This window comes from Pinus tabuliformis, chromosome 4_2, assembly GCF_031772625.1.
Source record: "Pinus tabuliformis cultivar Carrire ecotype Pingquan chromosome 4_2, CPIR1, whole genome shotgun sequence".
In the NCBI taxonomy this organism is placed as follows: domain Eukaryota; kingdom Viridiplantae; phylum Streptophyta; class Pinopsida; order Pinales; family Pinaceae; genus Pinus; species Pinus tabuliformis.
The window spans coordinates 245,985,393-246,011,391 of record NC_142304.1 but is presented as its reverse complement, the minus strand read 5'-3'; the positions used below and the strand labels follow the sequence as shown (position 1 = coordinate 246,011,391).

The following is a 25,999-nucleotide window of genomic DNA, read 5'->3' as shown; positions in this document are numbered from 1 at the left end:
GCTTCCAGATTTTAATTCCTTATCATTAGCATGGATCTATACTGAATAACCGGTCTTGGCTGCAGATGTGTTGACTGAGCTTTCCAGAAGAGAGAAACAACTAGGAGTGAAACCAGATGCCGATATTGATGTTTTCATGAAGGTATCGACTTTAAAAATGGTGCAGTTTTCCATTAGTTAATAGTTTTTAATGAAAAATGGTGGAGCTGAAAGAAATATCATGAACTGTTGAATATATATATGCAGGCAACAGCAATAGAGGGACAAGAAACCAGTGTTATGACGGACTATGTTTTGAAGGTGACTTCTTTTCACTTGACTGTAATTTGTTTGTAAATCTCATAGTAATTTTCACAACTTTAATGTATATCATTAATTTGTTATGCTTTTAAAATATTTCCAAATCTACTGTATGTATTTTATTTTTTTCAAATAGAAAATGAAATCTTGAAATTCATTGTAGCAATCAACATGTTTTTGTGAATGATGGCGCAAAGCATAATATGTAAATACTTGTTCCAGATATTGGGGTTAGACATATGCGCGGATACGATGGTAGGAGATAGTATGCGGCGGGGCATTTCTGGAGGTCAGAAGAAGAGAGTCACAACGGGGGAGATGATGGTGGGCGGTGCCAAAGTTTTTCTGATGGATGAAATTTCAACGGGGTTGGACAGTTCTACCACATATCAAATTGTCCGATGCTTCTCCCAGCTCGTTCGTATAATGAAGGAAACAATGGTCATTTCTCTTCTGCAACCTGCCCCTGAAACCTACGACCTCTTCGACGATGTAATTCTGCTGTCAGAAGGTTATATTGTGTACCAAGGACCTCGCGAATTTGTTCTGGAATTCTTCGAGAGCATGGGATTTAAATGCCCCGAGAGGAAAGGCGTTGCAGATTTCTTGCAAGAGGTAGGTGTTTTCTAACGTTCCCACTATGAATAAAATGGAGTAGAGTATCAATTTTACCTGGTCGTCTTTAATCAAATATCTTTAATATATGTATTTATTTCTTTCGACCAGCAAACACCCTTTTCTTTCTTAAATATTTTTTTCAAACCATTGCTTTTGACTTCCTTCCTCGCATTTAACCTATCTTCATGTCGATTTATGTTTACAAATTCAACGTATCGTTTTATCCTTTCACACCGCTTTCTCAATTGCTGCTCTGGATTGTTTCTTGCTTATAAAACAATTATAATTTTTATTATTTTCAACAACTTAGATTTTTTTTCTTTCGTTATATATACACGATATGCTCAATTTCTTTGTTCAGGACTTCAATATCTTTTTAATAATTTTTTGTTAGCATGCTAAATAGATTTTAGTTAAATACTCTTAAGTTCGCATTGAATCATTTTTTTTAAATAATTTGTTTGTATTCTTATTAAATATGGAAGGATAATTATGTGTATTTTTGTTAAACAAAAAGTAGTTAATCATGTATGAAAATTTTAGCTTTTTATTTTTGAATTTTTATAGTGTTAAATTATGTTAGATTTGAGATTTGTGATCCATATTGTAAATGAAAGTCTTGTCGATCAATTACATCATTAGGATTGCGTCTACGTTTCGAATCAATTAATGTGGTTCATCCTCACCACAAGGTGAACAAAAAATCATGCAATCTTTGAGAATAAATACCAGGGATGCATCATAACCCAGTGATCCATTGGAAAACTAGTTGTTGAAAACTAATTATTAATATTTTAGTTCTGGTAAATTAGTAATAAGTTCTCAAGATAAAATAAGTTGTCAAGATAAAATAAGTTCTTAATAAAAAGAGGATGGGAGATTATATAACAATAAGATAAAGATATTTGTTATATATTAATTAATAATCAGATTACAAGGTTAAGAGAAAGATTCAAATATGCTACAAGGGATGGGAATTATTTATTATAAATTTTAGTTATAAATAAGTAATATTTATTATTTATTATTATAAATTTACTTATAAAGTAGTATTGTTAAGAATACTCCACATTAATAAGATGCTTAAGGATAACCTATAAATATTACTAGTCATATTTATTAGGAAATTATAAGAATATTAAATATTAGAGAGGTATAGATCTAAATTATTATATACTATAAAGAGAAGGTAAAGAGGATTTATGATAATGAAAAAAAGAAGAGTTAAGAGAAAGGTTCAAATTATTATATGCTAAGATCTTAATTGTTAAAATAGGGTTAGAATATGCATAAAGGTATGTTATCAATATACACAGAAAGGGAGAGGAGGGAATTTATTTAAAAAAGAGTCCTTAGGAGCTTGAGAATTATAAGATAAAATATATCAAGAAAGAAAGAAGGTGGGGAGGGATAATAATAATAGAGAGGACACAGAGAAGAGGATTATAAGGAGAGGATTGGAATCCAACATTTACTTAATTTCCAACCATCGTCTCTATTGAGATATCTAGCAAGCCTTTCAATTTCGATCACCTCCATAAGCTTCCTATGGTGGAATTGAACAACCCTAGTAATGTCTCTGGAATCCTTAATACACACACGTGTTTTGTGCTCAGCAAGAGCCGAGGAGCGAGAACGATTGTGACTTATGTCTGCAGTGTGCTCATGGATCCTCTAGTTAAATGATTGACCCGTTTCTCCAATATAAGGAATACCTGAGGAGTATGGAACTAGGTAAATTTCCTTCATGTCCTTCAGGTCAATAGGGTCCTTAATCGTACCAAGAGAATTTCTAATGGTTCTCAGAGGTTTGAAAGAAGAGGAAACATTATTCCTTCTAAGGATATGGGCAATCTTATATGAGGTCCCTTAAATTAATGGGAGATGAACCTTTGAGACACGATCAACACGAGTAGATTTAACTCTAGGTCCTTTACTAGCTCTTTGAAAGGTCTTAAGGCTCTATGAGATTGTTGTACCCATTATTTTTAAAAACTTCAAGGAGATGAGATTTCTCCTACTCTAGGTTGTTTTCATTAGAGATCCTGATAGCCCGAGTAGCCAAGGTGCTGAAAACACCAAATTTTTTAGCAGGAAAATGATGAGAGCTGGCATGAAGATATTGTTCCATGTGATTTCTTTTTCGAAAAACTTGGTAAGAAACAGAACCATAATTCATTTTATAGAGGAGAATGTCAAGGAAATGAAGGCATCCATCCACCTCAACTTCAATCGTGAACTTGATGGATTCAGATTGGGAATTAAGGTGGTTTAGAAGCAGATCGAACTTCTCATGGCCATGGGGCCAGATGACGCAAGTGTCATCGACAAACCTCTTCCATTTCTTAGGGCAGAATTAAGCTGAGGCTAAGGCCTTGGACTCAAAATATTCCATAAATAAGCTGACAACAATAGGGGAAAGAGAGGAACCTCACCTTGGAAACCGAAGAAAGTTGGAAGTTAAGTAGAAGTTGGATTCCATCACTCTCCTTATAATCCTATTGTCTCTGTCGTGTTCTTTTTATACCTCCTCGCCCCATTTTCCCTTGTATATTTTTAGTCCTCACCCCTGTCCCTCCTTTCTTTCTTGATATATTTTATCTTATAATTCGAAAGATCCTAAGGACTCTTTTTTAAATAAATTCCCTCCTCTCCCTTTCAGTATATACTGATAACATATCTTTATGCATAATCTAACCCTATTTTAACAATTAAGCTCTTAGCATATAATACTTTGAATATTTCTCTTAACTCTTATTTTCTTCATTATCATAAATCCTCTTTACCTTTTTCTTTATAGTATATAATAATTTAGATCTATACCTCTCTAGTATTTAATATTCTTATAATTTCCTAATAACTATCGCTAGTAATATATATTATTTATTCTTAACCATCTTATTAATGTGGAGTATTCTTAACAATACTAATTTATAACTAAATTTATAATAATAAATAATAAATATTTATTTATTTATAACTAAAATATATAACAAATAATTGCTATCCCTCGTAGCATATTTGATTTATTATTACTAATTTACCATAACTAAAATAGTTATAATTCATAACTAAATTTATAACTAGAATTAGAATATCAAAGAATACCATTTTTTGAATTTGGATTTACCTGATCTCCAACGGCCCTGGGCTATGATGCATCCCTGCTATTTACTCTCAAAACTGTATGATTTTTTTTTCACCTTGTCCATATTAGTTGATTCGGAACGTAGACCAAATCCTAATAATATGATTAATACTGAAAAAATTCATTTACACTATTAAATTATATTATAAATTATATATATTTTAAATTTTATATTATATTAAATTTATTAAATAACAAATTTAAAATAAAATCTAAAATTATTTTTCCCTTGTTAAAATTTATTGCTTATTAATACAAAGTAACATGTCCAAAAACATATAGGAATTATTTTCTTTTACCATCGTTCAAATAAAATGGTTTCATAAAAATATTTTCTAATAACATTGCAATAAATAAGTAATCATGCTAATAGCATGTTTTAATCTATTTAAATAATCTACTTCTATTTTAAATATGTTATATTTCATTTGAATAATGTGTGATAACAAGTTTTATAATATTTTTGAGAAGAGTTTTTTGCCCGAAATCACATTATAATTTATTTGTCCACGCATTTAGAACCAACAAGTGTGGTTTACTTGTAGTGATGATGGAACATACTTGTTGGTTCAAAACACGTCTACAAGTGAATTATATTAGGCGAAAAATCTTCTATAAAATGTTGATATAGATCACAGAAGCCTAAATTCAACAAGTTTTATAATATTTTACAAACAGATATTTTAAATTATTGAAATGATTTTTTAGAATATTTATTTTTTGTGTATGCTTTTTTATATGTGTTATGGGTAAAAGAACACATGTGCATAAGAGTTCTCAAAACTATAATTTTGGATTTGAATGTGGGTAATCTTGAAAGCATATCTTAATAGTACTACTATTCTTATATTTAATGACTAGATGAAACTACTGGAAAAACCTCATCCACTTGTAATGATTGATTTGTTGAAGCTTAATCTTGGCTTAGAAATATTATAGTGACTAGCAATAAATGTGGACAATGGTTTCCTTTTCAATTAGACAATGCTTTCATTTCTTGAAAGCTTGAACCAAGGCTAGAGTTCCTTAAGAAATGTAGGGTAGTTTAGGACTCCCCATGTTACAACCTCATATGTACGGTAGTTTAAGACTGCCCATGCTACAACTTAATTTCCCACCTTACTTGTTAGCTTGAGAGACATGTTCACCTAATAGGTCTAGACACTATTTCTCTACCTTGGAAGAGAAAAACTAGGAACTTCTTCGCCCATTGCACACTGACAAACAACAATGCATGGCCTCAAGGGCCATGATCACATGATGCCCCTTAACACAAAACAAGGACTACCTCTCTAGAATTTGTATTGGACTCTATATTCTCTATGACATAGGGGTCTAGATTCATTGTCTCATGTTTTTCATCAAGTTCATATAATGAATCCAATCCTAAGGAAAATATGGAGAGAAAAAAATGTAACAAAATGCATTAGTAATCTATCTTTTATCAATAAATTTATGTATATTATTTCATTGTATTCAATTTATATATAAATTTATTTATCATAATAAATAATCATTTTAGAATTTATTTTAATCATATATTATAAATTAAGTAATAAAAAATATATATTTTTTAATTTATTATTTCAATAATAAATTTTCCCTTCCATTTATTTATCTCATTTTATTAAATTATATTACATCACATTCTTAAAATGATAATTAATATCTAAAATATATATTTTTAAATAAAATATTTAACCCATTTCTAATATTGAATGAATATCACTTATTAATCAATCCTACTAAACTTGCAAAAACATCCCATGATGAAAACTTTGTTTCATATCATTAAAAACCTATTACCCCTGTGAAATACCATCATCACTAAAAAATATATTAAAAGCCACCTTTAAATCATATAATTTCTTTAAATGTCTTATAAGTATATATATAAAATAAAACTTTAAAATCCATTTCAATATTTTTTCAACTAAATCTACAGTTTAAAAATTTCAAAATTTTTATAAATATAATCATTTTTAATTTTCAAATTTTTTATAAATATAATCATTTTTAATTTTCAAATTTTTTATAAATATAATCATTTTTAATATTCAACTTATTTGAAGAATAATATTATACATAAACAAAAATATAAAATAAATTATTATTATGAAAATAAGAGTTAACTTTTATGATTTTTATAATACAAATGTATATGGATAAATTACACTAAAATAATTAAAAATAAAAAACACTTTTCTTATATTATCCATTTTATACTCACATTAAATTTAATTTTCAATATATTTACTAAATAACAATGTATGACTTTTTTTATTAAACCCTTACCTTCCGCAGGTTGACTTCTTAAAATGCAATAAACCCTACACATTTTAGTAAACGTTAATCATCATTATCACCATGTAATCAATAAACTTAATTTTAAGTTAATTATTTATAAATGGGTAATTGCCTAAGCGTGCGTTTCAACATATGTTGATTTACATCGATTTCTTTCAATAAAATAATTTTTTGGGATATGTTATCGATACGTTTATTTTGCTGTGGAATCGATGTCTGCATAGATATTCGTAAAGCAGTTGAGCACTCTTGCAACCTATACAATCTGGTAAAATAATATTTTCCTTTTCCGGCATAGGTGACTTCGCGGAAAGACCAAGAACAGTGTTGGAGCAGGACACAGGCATTACACTACGTTTCGGTGAAAGATTTTGCACATGCATTTCAATCTTTTCACGTGGGAGCCAATCTGAATGCAGAATTGTCAGTTCCATACGATAAACGTGACTGCCATCCAGCGGCTCTTTCTACAGAAAAATACGGTTTAAGCAGATCAGAACTTTTTAAAGCATGCTTTGATAGACAAGTTTTACTTATGAAAAGGAATGCCTTCGTACATATATTCAAATTCTGTCAGGTGGGTAAAAATGGCACGGGAAAATACGTAATGTTCTTGGAGCTGAAATACAATACATTTTCAGTCTATATTTCTTAATTCTGAAAGGATTTGTTCGCTTGTTTTGCCAGATCACTGCTGTCGCTCTGCTGGCTATGAGCATTTATTTTCGTACAAATATGCATCACCGAAATCTGGACGATGGGAGCATTTACTTTGGGGCTCTATTTTTGGGTCTCGTCATGAATATGTTCAATGGAATTGCAGGAATGGCGTTGACGATTGAAAAACTTCCCGTGTTTTACAAGCAAAGAGATTTCATGTTCTACCCTGCATGGGCATACTCGCTTCCAATATGGATATCTGAAGTTCCTTCTTCGTTAATAGAATCTGCAGTGTGGGTAGCTCTTACGTACTATACCGTTAATTTTGCCCCGAATCCAAATAGGTAAAAAATTCCTAAAACTGTTACTATTTTCAGCAAATTCAAATTTTGTAACTTTTTTATACCTTCGTTTTTTATTTGAATTTAACTGCATTCTGGATTTTAGAAATATTTCAAAATTTAATGTTTCAACCTATCTAAGTATCCACAAAAACTCTTAAGTATTCCAAAAATATACCAAGAAATATATTCCAAGAATACACCATCGAGATAAAAATGCCTACGATCTTTTTAGAGTGTTTTTTTGAGTTAAACATGTCTAATCCAATTTATATGTTTTGTGGAAGTTTTTTGTTTGTCTTAAATTTTGTCACAAATTTTATAAAAAACATCTTATTAATGAAAATCGAATTTAACGAGTTGTTATACAGGTTTCTTCGACAGTTTGTACTGTACGTTGTCCTCCACCAAACAGGTTTAGGACTCTTTCGCTTCATAGCTGCTTTGGCACGGAATCTTATAGTCGCGAACTCCGTGGGTGTATTCGCGCTATTGTTGACGTTCGTCTTTGGCGGATACACTATATCGAGAGGCATATATTTTCAAAAACTAAAAGAATATACGTGCAGCGCATGGATGCTACTGGTGTTGAACTTTACGAGATTCAGAAGATGCATGAAATAAAGTACAGGACAAGATCAAACAAATATGTTTGTAAAGTTTTATTATAATATTGTTTTGGTACAGCTAGTCCATTCACAATCTCTCAAATCCAGTTAAAAAATTAAGATACTGATAAGAACTAAAATAGTTAAAACGGTGTAAGTATTTTTTCCTCATTTGTTAAAGATTTTTTTTGTAAGTTTGATATGATTATATCTTCATCAAGTCTAATTTCTCACTCTGATGGGGATATCACAATATTTGAATGGTAGACTTTAAATTCTATGAAACTTCATTTTCACTGCCATTGCCCATTGATCTAATCGAAGCTGACTCAAGATTCTTGTTTTGAAATACTCTTTTCTTTTAGATTCTAAACCCAATGTTAAAAAAATAGCATATATAAATGTCCTTTTGATTAATCACATTCTTAGGATCTGGTCAACCTTTAGAACGAACGAATGTGGTTTATTCTCAAGACAAGGTTGAAAAAATCATACAATCTTCATGGCATCATTGTCTAGGTCTCCAAAGGCTAGTTCTCAATGGCTAATCTTCAACAGCTTGTTTTCATCCCCTAATTTTCAGCTCCACAATGATGCATCCTTACTATTTATTCATGAATATTGTATGATCTTTTCCACTTTGTCCTGAGGATGAACCACATTAGTTGGTTCCAAACATCAACCAAATCCTCAAAATGTAATTAATCTGAAAGACATTTATCTACATTATGGATCACAAAAGTCTTAGATTTAACAAAAATAGCATAGTTTGATGTGATATTTTCCCTTGAAAACGATGGAATTTCCTTTAATATTTTGATAATGATGGTGAATCTATTTCCACCATGAAAAAAAATTCAAACCCCATAGTCAACACAAAAATAAAAAAAAAAGCAAATTACTAAAAAAATAAAAATAACCCAAAAAATTCAACATTTTGAAGATTAATGATTCTAACAAGATAGTAATTTTTTTTTAACCTTTTAAATATAATTAAAACAAAATTCAGATGTAATAAATATATCCAATAATTTTTTCAACTTCAAAATCATGAATAACCATTTTATAACAGTATGATAAAATTAATCAAAATTCAAAATAGATTTTTACTTCTTATAAATCCAATCTAATGCATTCATTTATTCTTATAAATCCAATCTAATGCATTCATAACCTAATTATAAAATTAATAAATACATACTTAAACGAACAATCATCTTTTTTTTAACCTTTTAAATATTGTTAAAACCCAATTCAGATGTAATAAATATATCCCATAGGTTTTTCAACTTCAATACCCTGAATAACCATTTTATAACCATATGATAAAATTAATCAAAAATCAAAATAAAATTTTACTTCTTATACATCTAATATAATCTATTCATAACTTAATAATAAAAATAATAAATACATACTTAAACTAACAATCATCTTCTAATCCCAGCTGTTAAAACTTTTACACTTGTTAAAATCTCACTTTCTATCCTTTTACACTAAAATTTTCTCCCTCAGCCAGCGAAATCCAAACCTTTCTAATGTTCTTTTGCATTTACAAGTTGAAACTATAATAATAAATTCAATTTGTGCCAAACAGAGGATATTAAAGGGTGGTGGATATGGGCTTATTGGTCGTCCCCTCTTTCCTACGCTCAAATTGCTGTTTCAGTGAACGAGTTCCTGGCAACAAGTGTTGAAATCATAATTTCAACGCTGACTACGTACGCAGCCCAAAACCACCGAACGAAACCATAAAACCGCCAAGGGATATCGCATCGCCATCCAACGAAAAGCAGTTTCCGTATATTGACCTCCGATGCGTTTTGGTGCAGGCACGTGGCTCTCGCCTGACGTAAGCAACTCTGACATATCGGGAGCTATCGTTCACTCAAGTGAGGGCTTCCGATATCTTTGTCCACCGTCCGATTTGATTGAATGTTTTCCGCCGTTGATCGTTTGAAACCTGCACACGGGCCTGCGTCAATTCAAGTTTTGCGTGGAGTAAAAATTTATACGTTGACCGCCGTAGGAGGAATTAAATGGAGTTTAATGTTTGTCGTAGTTTTGGTGGCGGCCTTTATTGAGAGGATGGGGATACATCCCATATTTATTATATGTTTTAATTTTGGTTATGGGCGTATGTCCCATATGACATACACATTTTTTTATATTTTTTTTATAAACATGTTGTCATACGTTAAAACATAAAATAGGTCTACGTGCTGTAATAGTTTAAGAGTAGTTCCTTTTTTTTTGTGGTGAAGTGGTGGCTACGCACGATAGTGTGTTTTGCTTTTGTAATTTGCACAGCAGTGCGTTATAGAAACGGAAATGTAATGCTTTGATTTCAGGTATTGAAGAATAGAGAGCTGTTTTGTAATATCCACAGCAGTGGAAAATTTGTGACTACAACAGAGTTTATTTTGTGAATCCCTCTTTGCACAGAGGATGGAATTTGTATCAGTCTTTCAGTTTTAAATTAATAGAAATGTGTTGTGACTGTGTAATGGACTGTGTTCTGAGTTAATTTTTTTTAAAGAGGTTCTCTGCAAAAGATCTTGGACAGAGGAAACAAAGCATTGTCTCTGTGGTGGTTATTTTGTTGGTTTCGGTATTTCTCCATTTAAAAATGCCCAACAGTGGTATCAGAGCAGGCTTAGGCTCTTTAAAGAAGTTAAAGAAGCTGAAGGGAGAAGGTTTGTAGCTGCAGCAAAACTTCTCAGGCAGACAGAAGACTCAGACATCAAAGGATTCAGGTATTTCAAAAGTTTTTTTTGTGTTGCTGAAGAATCAGTCAGTTGTTTTTAAACATACACAGTCAAGGAATGGCTAGCACAAGCACTGGTATGGGTATGTTTAACACCCAGCTCCCACAGTTTAATGGGAAGAACTATGACTACTGGTCAATAACTATGAGAGCCCTGTTTGCCTCTCAAGATTTATGGGAAATAGTTGAAGATGGTTTTGAAGAACCAGCAGATGAAACTGAGTTCAATGCATTAACTCAGGGAGAGAGAGATCTCCTGAAGAGCAATAGGAAGAAGGATGCAAAGGCCATTTTATTGTTGCATCTAGCAGTAGACCAGAGTATATTTCCAAGGATAGCAGTAGCTAAAACATCAAATGAAGCATGGCAAACCCTCAAGACAGCCTATCAAGGCATGGAGAGAGTGAAGACAGCAAAACTACAATTGCTGAGAAAGGATTTTGAAAACTTGAACATGAGGGAGTCAGACAACATTGAATCATTCTTCACTCATGTGATTGGTGTAATCACACAAATGAGAACTCATGGAGAAACAATTGAAGATAGAAGAATAGTGGAGAAAATATTGCGGGTCTTACCCTCAAGGTTTGATGCCATAGTCACCACCATTGAAGAGACAAAGGATCTCTCAAACTATTTAGTTGATGAGCTACATGCATCACTGATAACACATGAGCAGAGGTTGAGTAGGAATGAAAACTCATCTCTTGAGCAAGCCTTCAAGACCCAGATGTCCTTTGGAAGAGGAAGAGGTCAAGGAAGAGGAAACAAAAGAGGTAGAGGCAGAAGCCAGAACAGAGGTGGAAGGAACAACCCATCAAATGCACAAGGAAGAGGCAGCAATACAAATCAGAACCAAGGTCAGGGCAACAACCAACAAAGAGATCAGTATCAGGCTCAAGGACAAAGGTATGATAAATCTAATGTTCAATGCTATTATTGCAAAAAGTATGGACATTATGCAAGTGATTGTAGAAAGAAACAACATGATATGAACAACAGACAAAATGCAATTGTTACAAGAGAAAAAAACAGTCAAGAAAATGTCCTGTTAGCTTGTAACATGGCTGAAACACATAGTGAAGACATATGGTTTTTAGACTCAGGTTGCAGCAACCATATGACAGGGAATATAGCCCTCTTTTCAGCCTTAAATCAGAATTTGAAATCAGAGGTCACACTAGGAACTGATTGTAAAGTGTCTGTTATGGGAAAAGGGGAGATAAAAATATTTACAAAACAAGGAGAAAGGAAAACCATAGTAGATGTCTACTATGTCCCCGGAATGAGATGTAACCTATTGAGTGTTGGACAGCTTATCCAAAAGGGTTACAATGTTTACTTTGTAAATGATGTGTGCACCATCATGGACATACCACCCAGCAAAAGATGCATTGCTGAAGTGAAGATGACAAGGAACAGGATGTTCCCTGTCCGGATCAGGGCAGACTTGAAGAACAAGAAGGAAATGGCAGCAGTCACCCAAGAGGCCTTCCAAAGCGTGCCAAAGGATGAGAACTGGTTATGGCACTTGAGATTCGGGCATCTAAATTTTGGAGGCCTAAACTTATTGAGCAGAAAAGGAATGGTAAAGGGATTACCATTGATAGAGAAACCGGACAGCCTATGTGAAGGCTGCATTTTGGGAAAACAACACAGAGAAAATTTTCCATCAGGGAAGAGCATAAGGGCAAAGGCACCCTTAGAGATTATCCACTCAGATTTGTGTGGACCAATGCAAGCTCCATCATTAGCTGGCAGCCTATATTTCTTGACATTCATTGATGATTTTACAAGAAAGACTTGGATATATTTCCTCAAGAACAAAAGTGAAGTCTTTGAGAAATTCCAAAATTTCAAAGCATTTGTGGAGAACCAAAGCGGGCTGCACATAAAAGTATTGAGAACTGATAGAGGAGGTGAGTATATCTCAAATGAATTCCTAAAGTTTTCTAGAGAAAATGGAATACATAAACAGTTCACAACTCGGTACACTCCGCAGCAAAATGGAGTTGCTGAAAGAAAAAACAGGACCATCATGGAAATGGCAAGGAGCATGTTGAAGGCAAAGCATTTGCCAAATGAGTATTGGGCTGAAGCTGTACATTGTGCAGTTTATATATTGAACAGGTGTCCTACAAAAGCAGTCTTGAACAAAGTGCCAGAAGAGGCATGGAGTGGGAGAAAGCAAGGAGTCACCCACATGAGAGTTTTTGGGTGTGTGGCCTATGCACACATACCAGATCAGCTAAGGAGGAAGTTGGACAGCAAAGGGGAGAAATGCATCTTCATTGGATACAGTGATGAATCCAAAGCCTACAGGCTGTACATTCCATCTACCAAGAAGTTCTTTGTCAGCAGGGATGTTCAATTCATTGAAGAGGAAGCTTGTGATGGAAGCATAGAGAAAACAGTGAATGTGAAGAACTATTTGTCTCATGATGAAGATGAAGAGCAGGTGGCTGAAATGCATCCCCAAACAGCAGCACCAACACAAGAACAGCAAGGTACACCATTGAGGATAAATGAAAGTGCTTCTCCAAGCACACCACAAGGAGGAAATTCAAGTGCATCTTCAAGCACTTGCACACCAAGTGAACGAGGTAAGAAGTTTAGAAATCTAAGTGATATTTATGATGAAGGAATGAATTCCTTATTTTCCTTGTATTGTCATGTTGATGATCCTATTCATTTCGAAGATGCAATTAAAGATAGGAAATGGATAGAAGCTATGGATGAGGAGATGAATGCCATAGAGAGAAACAAAACATGGGATTTGGTTGAGTTACCAAAAGGCAAAGAAGTCATTGGAGTTAAATGGGTCTACAAGACCAAGAGCAATGCTGAAGGCAAGATAGAAAGGCACAAGGCAAGGCTGGTTGTCAAAGGGTACAAGCAGCAGTATGGGAGAGATTATGAGGAGACTTTCGCTCCGGTTGCAAGAATGGAAATAGTGAGAGCAGTGATGTCCATAGTAGCACAAAACAAATGGAAAGTCTACCAAATGGATGTGAAATCAGCATTCCTAAATGGAGTGTTAATGGAAGAGGTTTATGTGGAACAGCCTCTCGGATATGAGAAGAAAGGTGAAGAACACAAAGTGTGCAAATTGAAGAAAGCTCTTTATGGGCTGAAGCAAGCACCAAGAGCATGGTACAGCAGGATAGATTCATATCTCTTGGATAATGAATTTGACAAATGTGAAGGAGAACCCACAGTCTACATCAAGGAAAAGGATGGTAAAATTTTAATTGTTGTTTTGTATGTAGATGATGTTATTTTCACTGGAAATGATATTTATCTTATTGAGAATTTTAAATCAGTCATGAAGGATGAATTTGAAATGACTGACATGGGTTTGTTGAGATACTTCTTAGGCATAGAAGTAGATCAAAATGAAAAAGGAATTTTAATATCTCAAGCAAGATATGTAAATCAAGTTTTGGGCAGATTTAAGATGGAAGAATGCAAGGCAGCCATCACTCCCACAGTGATGGGATTAAAGCTCAGCAGAGAGGACAGCAGCAAGGATTTTGATCCTAGTTTGTATAAAAGCATTGTGGGCAGTCTTATGTATTTAACAGCAAGTAGGCCTGATTTAATGTATGCTGTTAGTTTAATTTCCAGGTTCATGGAGAGGCCGAAGGAGGCACATTGGCAGGCAACAAAGAGAATTTTGAGGTATGTCAAAGGCACCAAAATGTTTGGAATTTTATATCATGCCTCAGAACATTCAGATTTGGTTGGATACACTGACAGTGATTGGGCTGGAAGTGTAGATGATCGGAAGAGCACTTCCGGTTATGGTTTTAATATGGGTTCAGGAGCCATTTCATGGGCTTCTAAGAAGCAGTCCATTGTAGCATTGTCTACAGCAGAGGCTGAATATGTGGCAGCTACAGCAGCAATATGTCAAGCAGTGTGGATGAGGAGAATGTTGAGAAGCTTAGGCCAAGAGCAGGCAAAAGCGACAGTCATCTTTTGTGACAATAGCTCAGCTATTGCATTGTCAAAGAATTCAGTGTTTCATAAGAGAACGAAACACATTGATACAAGGTTTCACTACATCAGAGAATTGGTGAACAATGGAGAAATTGTCTTGGAACATTGCAGGACTCAAGAACAGGTTGCGGACATCTTGACAAAGCCACTGGATCAGAAAAGCTTTGAATTTTTGAGGAAGTGTCTCGGTATGACCGAATGCCCAGCTGTTGAAATTAAAGGGGAGTGTTGAAATCATAATTTCAACGCTGCCTACGTACGCAGCCCAAAACCACCGAACGAAACCATAAAACCGCCAAGGGATATCGCACCGCCATCCAACGAAAAGTAGTTTCCGTATATTGGCCTCCGATGCGTTTTGGTGCAGGCACGTGGCTCTCGCCTGACGTAAGCAACTCTGACATATCGGGAGCTATCGTTCACTCAAGTGAGGGCTTCCGATATCTTTGTCCACCGTCCGATTTGATTGAATGTTTTCCGTCGTTGATCATTTGAAACCTGCACACGGGCCTGCGTCAATTCAAGTTTTGCGTGGAGTAAAAATTTATACGTTGACTGCCGTAGGAGGAATTAAATGGAGTTTAATGTTTGTCGTACTTTTGGTGGCGGCCTTTATTGAGAGGATGGGGATACGTCCCATATTTATTATATGTTTTAATTTTGGTTATGGGCGTATGTCCCATATGACATACACATTTTTTTATATTTTTTTTTATAAACATGTTGTCATACGTTAAAACATAAAATAGGTCTACGTGCTGTAATAGTTTAAGAGTAGTTCCTTTTTTTTGTGGTGAAGTGGTGGCTACGCACGATAGTGTGTTTTGCTTTTGTAATTTGCACAGCAGTGCGTTATAGAAACGGAAATGTAATGCTTTGATTTCAGGTATTGAAGAACAGAGAGCTGTTTTGTAATATCCACAGCAGTGGAAAATCTGTGACTGCAACAGAGTTTATTTTGTGAATCCCTCTTTGCACAGAGGATGGAATTTGTATCAGTCTTTCAGTTTTAAATTAATAGAAATGTGTTGTGACTGTGTAATGGACTGTGTTCTGAGTTAATTTTTTTTAAAGAGGTTCTCTGCAAAAGATCCTGGACAGAGGAAACAGAGCATTGTCTCTGTGGTGGTTATTTTGTTGGTTTTGGTATTTCTCCATTTAAAAATGCCCAACAACAAGGTGGCATCAGGTCTGATATTATTTTAATATTTTATGCAACATCTTTAGCAGAAGCAAATCACTTTGCCCAACCAAAATGTTCGTTTAATTTATGTTTTGTTCTGATGTAGCCAAACAACCATATTGGAATGCAATTGTTGCATTCACGCGGACTTTTTACCAATAACTACTGGTATTGGATAGGAACGGCAGTGCTCATTGGGTTCGTCGTTATATTTAATATCATCATCACACTCGCATTGGAGTACCTGAACCGTACGTTATATTCAACTCCCGTCATTCATAATAGAAGTTAAAAAAGGTCTAGCGCTATCAACTTTCATAACCGTTCCAAAAAAAATATAGCCTCTAAATTTAAAACCTTTAATTACCTTCAAAATACAGTCAACTAATCTTTTACATATATTTCTTCGCAGCTATTGGTAATGCGCAGGCAATAGTTACTGAAGACGAGTTAGAAAAAGATGAACGGGAAATGAAAAACCTTCAAGGAAACAGATCATTTTCGTTGTCGACAGAGCGTCGTCATGAAAACCAATCAGCTGGTAACATTGTTCATGAAATCCTAATTATTAATTATAACTATTTTTATTAGTTGGATCTAATACAAAATGTAGGTTTTGGAAATGTTTTAAAATCAGAATGATAAAAGTTAATTCAATGGGAATTTTAAAAATATTTAGAAAATCAGTTCTCTTAAATTACAAAATATTCCTAAAATTTATAATCTCAATAAAAATAGCTTTCCTATTCGTATTATTTTCGGATGAAAATCAAGTTGTCAACAATTTTAAAGCGTTGGCATTGGCAGGTACTGAGGAACAGCGTAATACAGGGCCTACGGTGAAAAGTAGAGGGATGATTTTACCATTCAAACCATTGTCATTGGCATTCCACAACGTCAACTACTATGTAGATATGCCTGCAGTATGTTCTCTTGCCCAACATATTCATAACTTTAAACATAATTTAAAATGGGATTTTCTTTTCATAATTTCATATTAAGCTGAAGTTATATTTACATCATTTATTACATTCACGAGTGTATAATATTATAAAAAGATTATTGACTTTTCTCAATGCAATTATTACTGGTATGAACAATACAGGAAATGAAGAAGCAAGGAGTCACGGAACAAAGACTTCAGTTATTGCGGGACGTGAGCGGATCATTCAGGCCTGGAATACTCACTGCATTAGTCGGTGAAAGTGGCGCCGGGAAAACCACACTGATGGATGTTCTTGCAGGGAGGAAAACTGGAGGATACATAGAAGGATCCATTACAATCTCTGGATATCCTAAGAAACAGGAAACTTTTGCAAGGATTTCTGGTTACTGCGAACAAACTGATATTCATTCACCATATGTTACAGTTCATGAATCCCTTGTTTACTCTGCTTGGCTTCGTCTTGGCGAGGAGGTAGATTCTGATACAAGAAAGGTATTTTAATATTTATCAATTCCAGATCAGTTTGGGTCAATTAATTGAACTATTAGTTTTTTCATGATTATGAACAATATTTCTGTGTATGCAGATGTTTGTGAATGAAGTAATGGAACTTGTAGAGTTGAATAATTTAAGTGGTGCTCTGGTGGGATTCCCTGGAGTAAATGGTCTGTCTACGGAACAAAGAAAGAGATTGACAATAGCAGTTGAACTGGTAGCAAATCCTTCAATAATTTTCATGGACGAACCAACATCTGGACTGGATGCAAGGGCTGCAGCTATTGTTATGAGAACAGTTCGAAACACTGTTGATACTGGACGAACTGTGGTTTGTACCATTCATCAGCCCAGCATTGATATATTCGGGGCATTCGATGAGGTATTTTTATGATATTAGCAAGAGGAGGGACACGGCACAACCTTTTAATTCAAATTTTAAAAGGGATTTTAACATGTTAATTATATTTTTTTCCTGTGGAAATGCAGCTGGTGTTGATGAAACGAGGACAGATGATCTTTGTTGGACCCCTTGGTCACCAATCCCAAACACTTGTGGACTACTTGGAGGCAATTGAAGGTATACCGAAAATTACAGCTGGTTGCAACCCTGCTACATGGATGTTGGAAGTAACCTCTGTCACTTAATCAACTCGGCTTGGAGTTGATTTTGCTGAAATCTATAAAAATTCATCCCTCTATCAGTAAGTCATTGCTATAGTGTTATCTAAGTAAGTCATTGCTATAGTGTTATTTTAAGTTTTGGTTTCTTTTGAATTGGGATAAGAGGATTACACTGGTAATTGTGATTTTTGTTATTTAAAATGTGGTTTCAATTATATAAATAAATTATAAATTTAATACTTTTTAAAATATTTAAATCTTAACACATATTTATAAAATAATAAACAAATTAATCAAAAAAGACCTTTAAACACCGTACCTATTACACGAACTTCCGAAAAAAGCAAACCCTAAAATGCTCAAAACGAAGAATAAAATAGTTAGACTACGGCCATTGTTCGTTCTACATATGTTGACGTTATATGTTTTTTCATCTTAATGGTTCAATAACGCGGAAAGATAATCGAATTAGTTTCTGTGCAGACGTAATGAAGCTCTAATTCAGGAAATTAGCAAACCTGTTCCTGGCTCCAACGATTTGAGCTTCGAAAGACAATTCGCTCAACCCTTTGCAGTTCAAACCATGGCTTGTCTATGGAAGCAGCATTGGTCTTATTGGCGAAATCCTCAGTACAACAACGTCCGATTCTTCTTCACCCTTGCCTGTGGTTTGCTTTTTGGCACCGCTTTCTGGAGAATGGGCCGGAAAACGTAAGTATCAATTTCAGCTCCCAAGATATAAATTATAATAATATCTATTGTGATCAATTCAATTTAAACTAAATTCGGTTGTGATGTATGGGGTGGTTGTAAATTTTTCCAGGCACAGGCAACAAGATATATTGAATGCAATGGGATCCATGTTCGCCGCAATTCTCTTCCTAGGCTTCAGCAATGTTGTGTCTGTACTACCAGTGGTCGATGTCGAAAGAACAGTCTTCTATAGAGAAAAGGCAGCAGGAATGTACTCCGCTCTGCCCTATGCCCTTGCTCAGGTAAATATTGTTTCTTGTACTTTGTTATTATTGGAATTTGATATTTACATAGCTAAATATTACTTGAATTTGATAAACATAGAAAAACATTTCCACCGGCGTTAAATATTGAATATGCTTGATGAGGATTATAAAGATAATTGAATATAGTTTGATTTGTGAATTCTGGAATTTATAGATATGAATTTGTCTATTAAATTTTAAAATTCTAAAATTTCAGCTATGATATTAGCCAACATAAACTATAAAGTTCAGCACCTTGTTTTTCTCTTTTATCTTATGGAAAAGATGATTTATGATGTTGAAATTATGTTTGTGTGGGTCAGCTTTTGATCGAAGTACCGTACGTATTTGTGCAAGCACTAGTGTATGGTCTGCTCGTTTATGCATTGATCGACTTCCAGTGGACAGCGGCCAAATTCTTTTGGTATTTTTTTATGATGTTCTTCACGCTCCTTTACACAACATATTATGGGATGTTGACTGTGGGTCTCACTCCCAATTCAAGCATAGCTTCAGTTCTCTCCACCGGTTTCATTGCAATCTGGATGGTCTTCTGCGGCTTCTTAATTCCACGTCCGGTGAGATTTTCCGTAAATTTATATTGATTGTAGATTTAGAAATTTAGATGGTAGATTTCTCGATATAGAGATTTTAAATTTAAAGTCGGCAATTAAATTAAAGTAACTACACAATACCTTCAGATAATTGTTGGGTATTTTTGCAATGGGAAATACCAAAACCAAACAAACATTAACACCACAGAGCCAATGCTCTGTTTCCTTTGTTCCAGGACAGCCAATGCTCTGTTTCATTTCTTCCAGGACCTTTGCACAACGAAGCTAATAAAACCAAATGACTCATAACAGTCCATTACACAGCATAAAAATATTTCTATTGCTTAAAATATAAAGCCTCACACAAACATTCATCCTCTTTGCTGAGAGGAATTCACCAAAAAAAATAATATTAAACAAAAACTCTGTTTTCACCCTGAGAAATTACTGAGCTGGGTTTACTGCTGTAAATCCCCTTTTACATTCACTGCAGTGAAAAACACTTTACTGCTGTAAAATAAAATTTACATATGCATACAAATGCGCTCCACCATTTTCTTTATGCACTTCTGTGCAAAACCACACATGGTTTTTCTTACACCTCTGTTTCACAAAAATGCCACACAAAACATTACAACCCTATTCTTGTCTTTTTACACACTGCTGTGTGTTTCACCTTTTACTGCACCATCATTTTACAATGCTCCACAAAAAGATTCAACCCACGAGCTCTTTTCATTTGGCTCACACTATTCTCTTTCGTTGCTGCGCTCTTACATATCTCCCATGTGTAACTACACCTATGACAATTTATTAATAACAGGTATGGTCAACCCAAAACTTGACTTTTACTTCACGCAACAAGTTTGATTTGATGCAGGCGGGGAGCAGCTTCATTGATGAACGGCGGAGGACGGTCAGGCTGATCGGACGGCGGTGGTTGATATCGGAAGGCACTTAACTGCTGAGCTTTACCACCCGATATGTCAGAGTTGCTTACGTCAGGCGAGAGCCACGTGCCTGCACCAAAACGCATCGGAGGTTGATATACGGAAACTGCTTTTCGTTTGATAGCGGTGCGATATCCCTTGGCGGTTTTGTGGTTTTGTTCGGAGGTTTTGGGGATATGCACACAGCTGCTCCACGGGAAACTCAGCCCGTTGTTGAAATTACGTTTTCAACACTCCCCTTTAATTTCAACTGTCGGTCATTCGGTCATACCCAGACACTTCCTCACATAGAGGGATTCACCAGTACTGCTGTTACAAAGATATCTTCCTCACATAGAGGGATTCACCAACTGCTTCTAATGCAGTTCCACAAACAATCAAAGTTGTCTTCCTCTTAATAGAGGGATTAACCTGAAACTGTGCTTAAGAGCACCTTCCTCATGACAGAGGGATTCACCATAACAATGTGCTGAAGAGCACCTTCCTCTTGACAGAGGGATTTACCAAACAATGCTAAAAAGCATCTTCCTCTCAACAGAGGGATTCACCAAATGACTGCTTCAAATGCAGTTCCAAAACAAACAATCATTGCACTGCTGTGTGTGCAAACTCATTACATTGTTCTTTTATGCTGCTGCATATTCTCTGCTGCACTGTTGTGCCATCTTCTTTGCTACGTCTACCCCACACTACTGTGTCTGCACTTGCTGTTGTGTTGCTGCACTTCACTTACATTTCTTTGCAAACTCTGCATTGCTGTGCATTCTTCAAAGACCAAATACTCTGTCTTTCTTGGAACAATTACGCTGTCCCAATTTACAAATTTACACTGCTGTGTGTAAACATTTCTTGCACTCACTGCTGTTGCATATATTGCATATCAATTCAATGAACAACAAATTCATTACATTTACCTTTACTGCTGTAAGGAAAATTTCTTTTGCAATTGCTGCTATTCAAAACTTCTTGCTGCTGCATTTTTCATGTTCACTGCTGTCCATACCCATAACCATAGACTGTCATCCCTGGGTTTTTATTTGCTGCTGCGTTGCCTCTGCAATTTGCATTATGGCTGCCTTTTGTTTCATCATACTGCTGTGTGCCCATACTCTTGGCACTTCATTCTCCACAAAAAAAATTAACACAGGCTGCTGCCTTTTCTCATGCACCCTTGCTTCACACAATCTTAGTCTTCATTTTTTTAATTACACAATGCACTACTGTGCAATTCCTTTGGCTTTCTGCTGCCACACACATTCTTATACATCCAGTGTGCATTAAAAATCTGCTGTCCTTGTTTTTCTTTATGCATTTCTTTGCATGCTGCATTGCATAAAAAAAATTACATTTTTTTTACTGCTGTGTGAAAGAATTTCATTGCATTCTCAGCCACTGGGCATTTACGCTCTGCTGCGTTTTGCCTTCTTCTCATTTTCTTCTCACTGCTTTGCATTTTCATTCCCAATACAAAACATTTCATCTGCTGTGCATTACACTCATTCTGCTGTGAGTATATTCTCTCACATTACATAGAAGGAAACTACCTTCCATTGCTATGCAAAAATTCAAAACTACTGTTCATTCTAATCCATGTGCTCCACAAAAAAAATTTCCAAACTGCTGTTTTGTGTTCTATCTTCCCACTGCTGTGAGGGTCTCCATGCTTTGCATTTTTCTCTTATCTCACTGCTGCTCTTTACATTTCAGCGCTGCCATCTTTTCTTCTTTATGCATTTCTGTGCATATTGCATAAACACAAAGCAAAAACATTGTTGATTTCATCACTGCTGCATATTACCTTTTAGAGGGATTAACAAAGATTTCATTTGCAACTGCTGCGCTGCAATACATCCTCCATCAACAAATGACTGTTAATACAGTTCAGCAAATAAAAATTACAAGCTCCCCTTTAATGTGTGCTTGTCTTCTTTTGGCAGACTCTTCTCAAAACAAATTTAGATCCACTGGGGAGTTCAAGGGGTTTTCAGATTGTCTTTCCTTCCTTCTCCATACTTGTGTAACTTTCTTCTTTTGCATGGGTCCAGCTTGTGTAAGAGCCCATGTCAAGTTACAATTTCGTGCCATATGCCCAATGTTATGACACTTGAAACATTCAACATTTTTCATGAATGACATTTCATGATTTCTTCTTGTGAAATTATTTCTTGGAGATTGTCGAGGACCACAACATTTATCTTTATGAAATGCTCTACAGTCTTTTGCCATATGACCAAAGTTTGAGCAAGCATAACAATAACCATAAAATGAACTTTCGTACCTGGGAGATGGAGGTTTCCTTGATGTACTTCTGAAGCCTTGCTGCCTTGAGATTCTTTGATGATCACCATTGCCTCTTGCCTCTTTGACATCAGCTACATTTCTTCTTGGATCTGGTTTTCTACTTGGTGGAGGATTTCTTCTATTGCAGCCTTCATTTTTCTCCTTGCCTTTGCTGGAACTAGGAGCATCACCATCTATTTCTGGCTTCTTCACATCTCCTTTGCTTAAAGCATCCTCATCCTTGTTTGAGGGTTCACCTACATACCCAAGTCCTGATTTATCAGATGGAGATCTGTGATAGCTGAGCATGTCATCCAGAGCTTGAGAGCTCTTCATGATCTTGTTCATCCCTTCAACCTTCTTCCTGAGGAGGACAATCTCTTCTTCCAACTGTTCACATACATTGTTTTTCTTTGCTAGTTGTCCCTCAATTTCTTCCTTGCTACGAGTAGCTTCAGCTGCTACTATTTTGAAGGAGATAATCTCTGTCTTCATTTTGGAGATTTCTTCATCTTTTGCTTGACTGCTCTTCATTTTCTTTTCAGCTCCTTGTGCCTCCTTCCTGGATTCTTGTAGTTCTGACTTAAGGGAGGAGACCTCTACCTTGTACTGTCCAATCTCTTCTACAAGTTTGTTCACTCTCTTGTGTCTTTGTTCAAGTTCACTTGTCAAGACATCTTCTTGCTTCTTTGCACTATTCAGCTGATTTGTCATGGATATGACTTCTTCATGATGTTTCTTCTTGCATTGGTCAAGCTCCTTCTTAAGCTTGGCAAGCTCTTCATCCCTTTCTCTTACTTGAAGCTTGATGAGGTCAAGCTTTTTATTCTCAGCTTCTATGATGGGTTCTTCTTGACTCATTGTCATGGTCAGTGCTCCCTTTGCATGAAGGTCATGCAGTCTGTCCCATATATCCTTTGCTGATGTATATTTTCCAAGATTCTTCTTCACAGAATCAGGCAGTCCATCCAAGATTAATTTTGCTGCTTGTGCATCATACTCCATGGATTCTTTATCCATCTTGCTGTCATCAATCACTGACTCCCAGACTTCAATCCCCTCAAACATTAGGAAAGCCCTCATCCTTATTTCCCATACATCAAAGTTTCCATCAAACTTTGGGGTTTCAAATAGAATGTATTCTAATGGATTGCCTTCTAGTTTAGTAGAGGGGGGAGACACATTTTTAACAGCCCTGGAGGCTTTCTTCTTTGACCTTGCCATTCTTATCTAGGCTTTAAATACTTGACTGTGTTTTTTTTTAAAACAACTGATTGTCTTCAGCAGTAACACAAAGAAAAACTTTGAGAAATACCTGAAACCTTCGTTGTCTGAGTCTTCTGTCTGCCTGAGAGGTTTTGTTGCAGCAACAACCTTCTCCCTTCAGCTTCTTTAACTTCTTTAAAGAGCCTGGACTAGCTTTGATACCACTGTTGGGTATTTTTGCAATGGGAAATACCAAAACCAAATAAACATTAACACCACAGAGCCAATGCTCTGTTTCCTTTGTTCCAGGACAGCCAATGCTCTGTTTCATTTCTTCCAGGACCTTTGCACAACGAAGCTAATAAAACCAAATGACTCATAACAGTCCATTACACAGCATAAAAATATTTCTATTGCTTAAAATATAAAGCCTCACACAAACATTCATCCTCTTTGCTGAGAGGAATTCACCAAAAAAAATAATATTAAACAAAAACTCTGTTTTCACCCTGAGAAATTACTGAGCTGGGTTTACTGCTGTAAATCCCCTTTTACATTCACTGCAGTGAAAAACACTTTACTGCTGTAAAATAAAATTTACATATGCATACAAATGCGCTCCACCATTTTCTTTATGCACTTCTGTGCAAAACCACACATGGTTTTTCTTACACCTCTGTTTCACAAAAATGCCACACAAAACATTACAACCCTGTTCTTGTCTTTTTACACACTGCTGTGTGTTTCACCTTTTACTGCACCATTATTTTACATTGCTCCACAAAAAGATTCAACCCACGAGCTCTTTTCATTTGGCTCACACTATTCTCTTTCGCTGCTGCGCTCTTACATATCTCCCATGTGTAACTACACCTATGACAATTTATTAATAACAGGTATGGTCAACCCAAAACTTGACTTTTACTTCACGCAACAAGTTTGATTTGATGCAGGCGGGGAGCAGCTTCATTGATGAACGGCGGAGGACGGTCAGGCTGATCGGACGGGGGTGGTTGATATCGGAAGGCACTTAACTGCTGAGCTTTGCCACCCGATATGTCAGAGTTGCTTACGTCAGGCGAGAGCCACGTGCCTGCACCAAAACGCATCGGAGGTCGATATACGGAAACTGCTTTTGTTTGATAGTGGTGCGATATCCCTTGGCGGTTTTGTGGTTTTGTTCGGAGGTTTTGGGGATATGCGCACAGCTGCTCCACGGGAAACTCAGGCCGTTGTTGAAATTACGTTTTCAACAATAATCAAAATCTACAATTGGGTTAAACTCAAGTCTCCACTCTCTGATATTCACGTGGATGGTTTTGTTTCGTGACTGACGTTGCAGCGGCTTCCTGTGTGGTGGAGATGGTATTATTGGGTTTCCCCCTTTGCATGGACTCTATATGGACTGACAGCGTCTCAGTTCGGGGATAACTCAGATGAAATGGTGATGAACAATGGCACAAAACAACAAGTGAACAAATTCCTGAGGAGCTACTTTGGATATAGGCACGATTTTATGGGACCAGTAGCGGTTGCCACAATGTCATTCGCAGTTTTGTTTGGACTGATCTTTGCCATCAGCGTTAAGATTCTCAATTTCCAAACGAGATAGAATAGCATTATATAGAAAAACAAAAAAAAACATCATATTTTGTTTTGCGGTATTCGGACTATTATTTTGCATGATTCTTTTGACCTCCGCTAGATGGCAAAACATTATATTATGTCTTTGTCACAAAAAGGGTTCACCAGTGTTGTAGATAACCGACGGATCAGGGTTTCTATTTTGTTTTAATTGTCTTTTTTTGCCAATTTCAGGCAGAAGTATGAACTCGTTTTTAAAAGAAGCCATAATTATGAACTCTCTGTGCATAGCAGTTAACTATCGAGCTTAGTAATGATGTATAAAATAATTGTTGTGGCAGACGCATGAACTCTCTCTATGTATTGCCCTTAACGTAATGGTGGACAACTATCTCTGTTGACGGATCTTAGAAAATCCGTGTGGAATG

At 35.5% G+C, this 25,999-nt stretch overlaps 1 pseudogene across 1 annotated transcript in view; it reads left to right on the top strand.

The window, feature by feature from the left end:
• The window catches only part of LOC149168948 (ABC transporter G family member 39-like), a 30,267-nt pseudogene extending 4,668 nt beyond the window's left edge, over window positions 1-25,599 (top strand). Inside the window, exons 6-23 of the transcript XR_016259187.1 lie at window positions 66-142; window positions 247-300; window positions 523-915; window positions 6,672-6,950; window positions 7,061-7,377; window positions 7,746-7,906; window positions 9,580-9,672; window positions 9,815-9,834; window positions 16,041-16,185; window positions 16,347-16,451; window positions 16,742-16,857; window positions 17,040-17,372; window positions 17,467-17,757; window positions 17,865-18,079; window positions 18,483-18,710; window positions 18,823-18,994; window positions 19,321-19,575; window positions 25,330-25,599. The product of XR_016259187.1 is annotated as an ABC transporter G family member 39-like (transcript). The remainder of the gene's footprint in view (window positions 1-65; window positions 143-246; window positions 301-522; window positions 916-6,671; window positions 6,951-7,060; window positions 7,378-7,745; window positions 7,907-9,579; window positions 9,673-9,814; window positions 9,835-16,040; window positions 16,186-16,346; window positions 16,452-16,741; window positions 16,858-17,039; window positions 17,373-17,466; window positions 17,758-17,864; window positions 18,080-18,482; window positions 18,711-18,822; window positions 18,995-19,320; window positions 19,576-25,329) is intronic.
• Window positions 25,600-25,999: the final 400 nt, after the last annotated feature.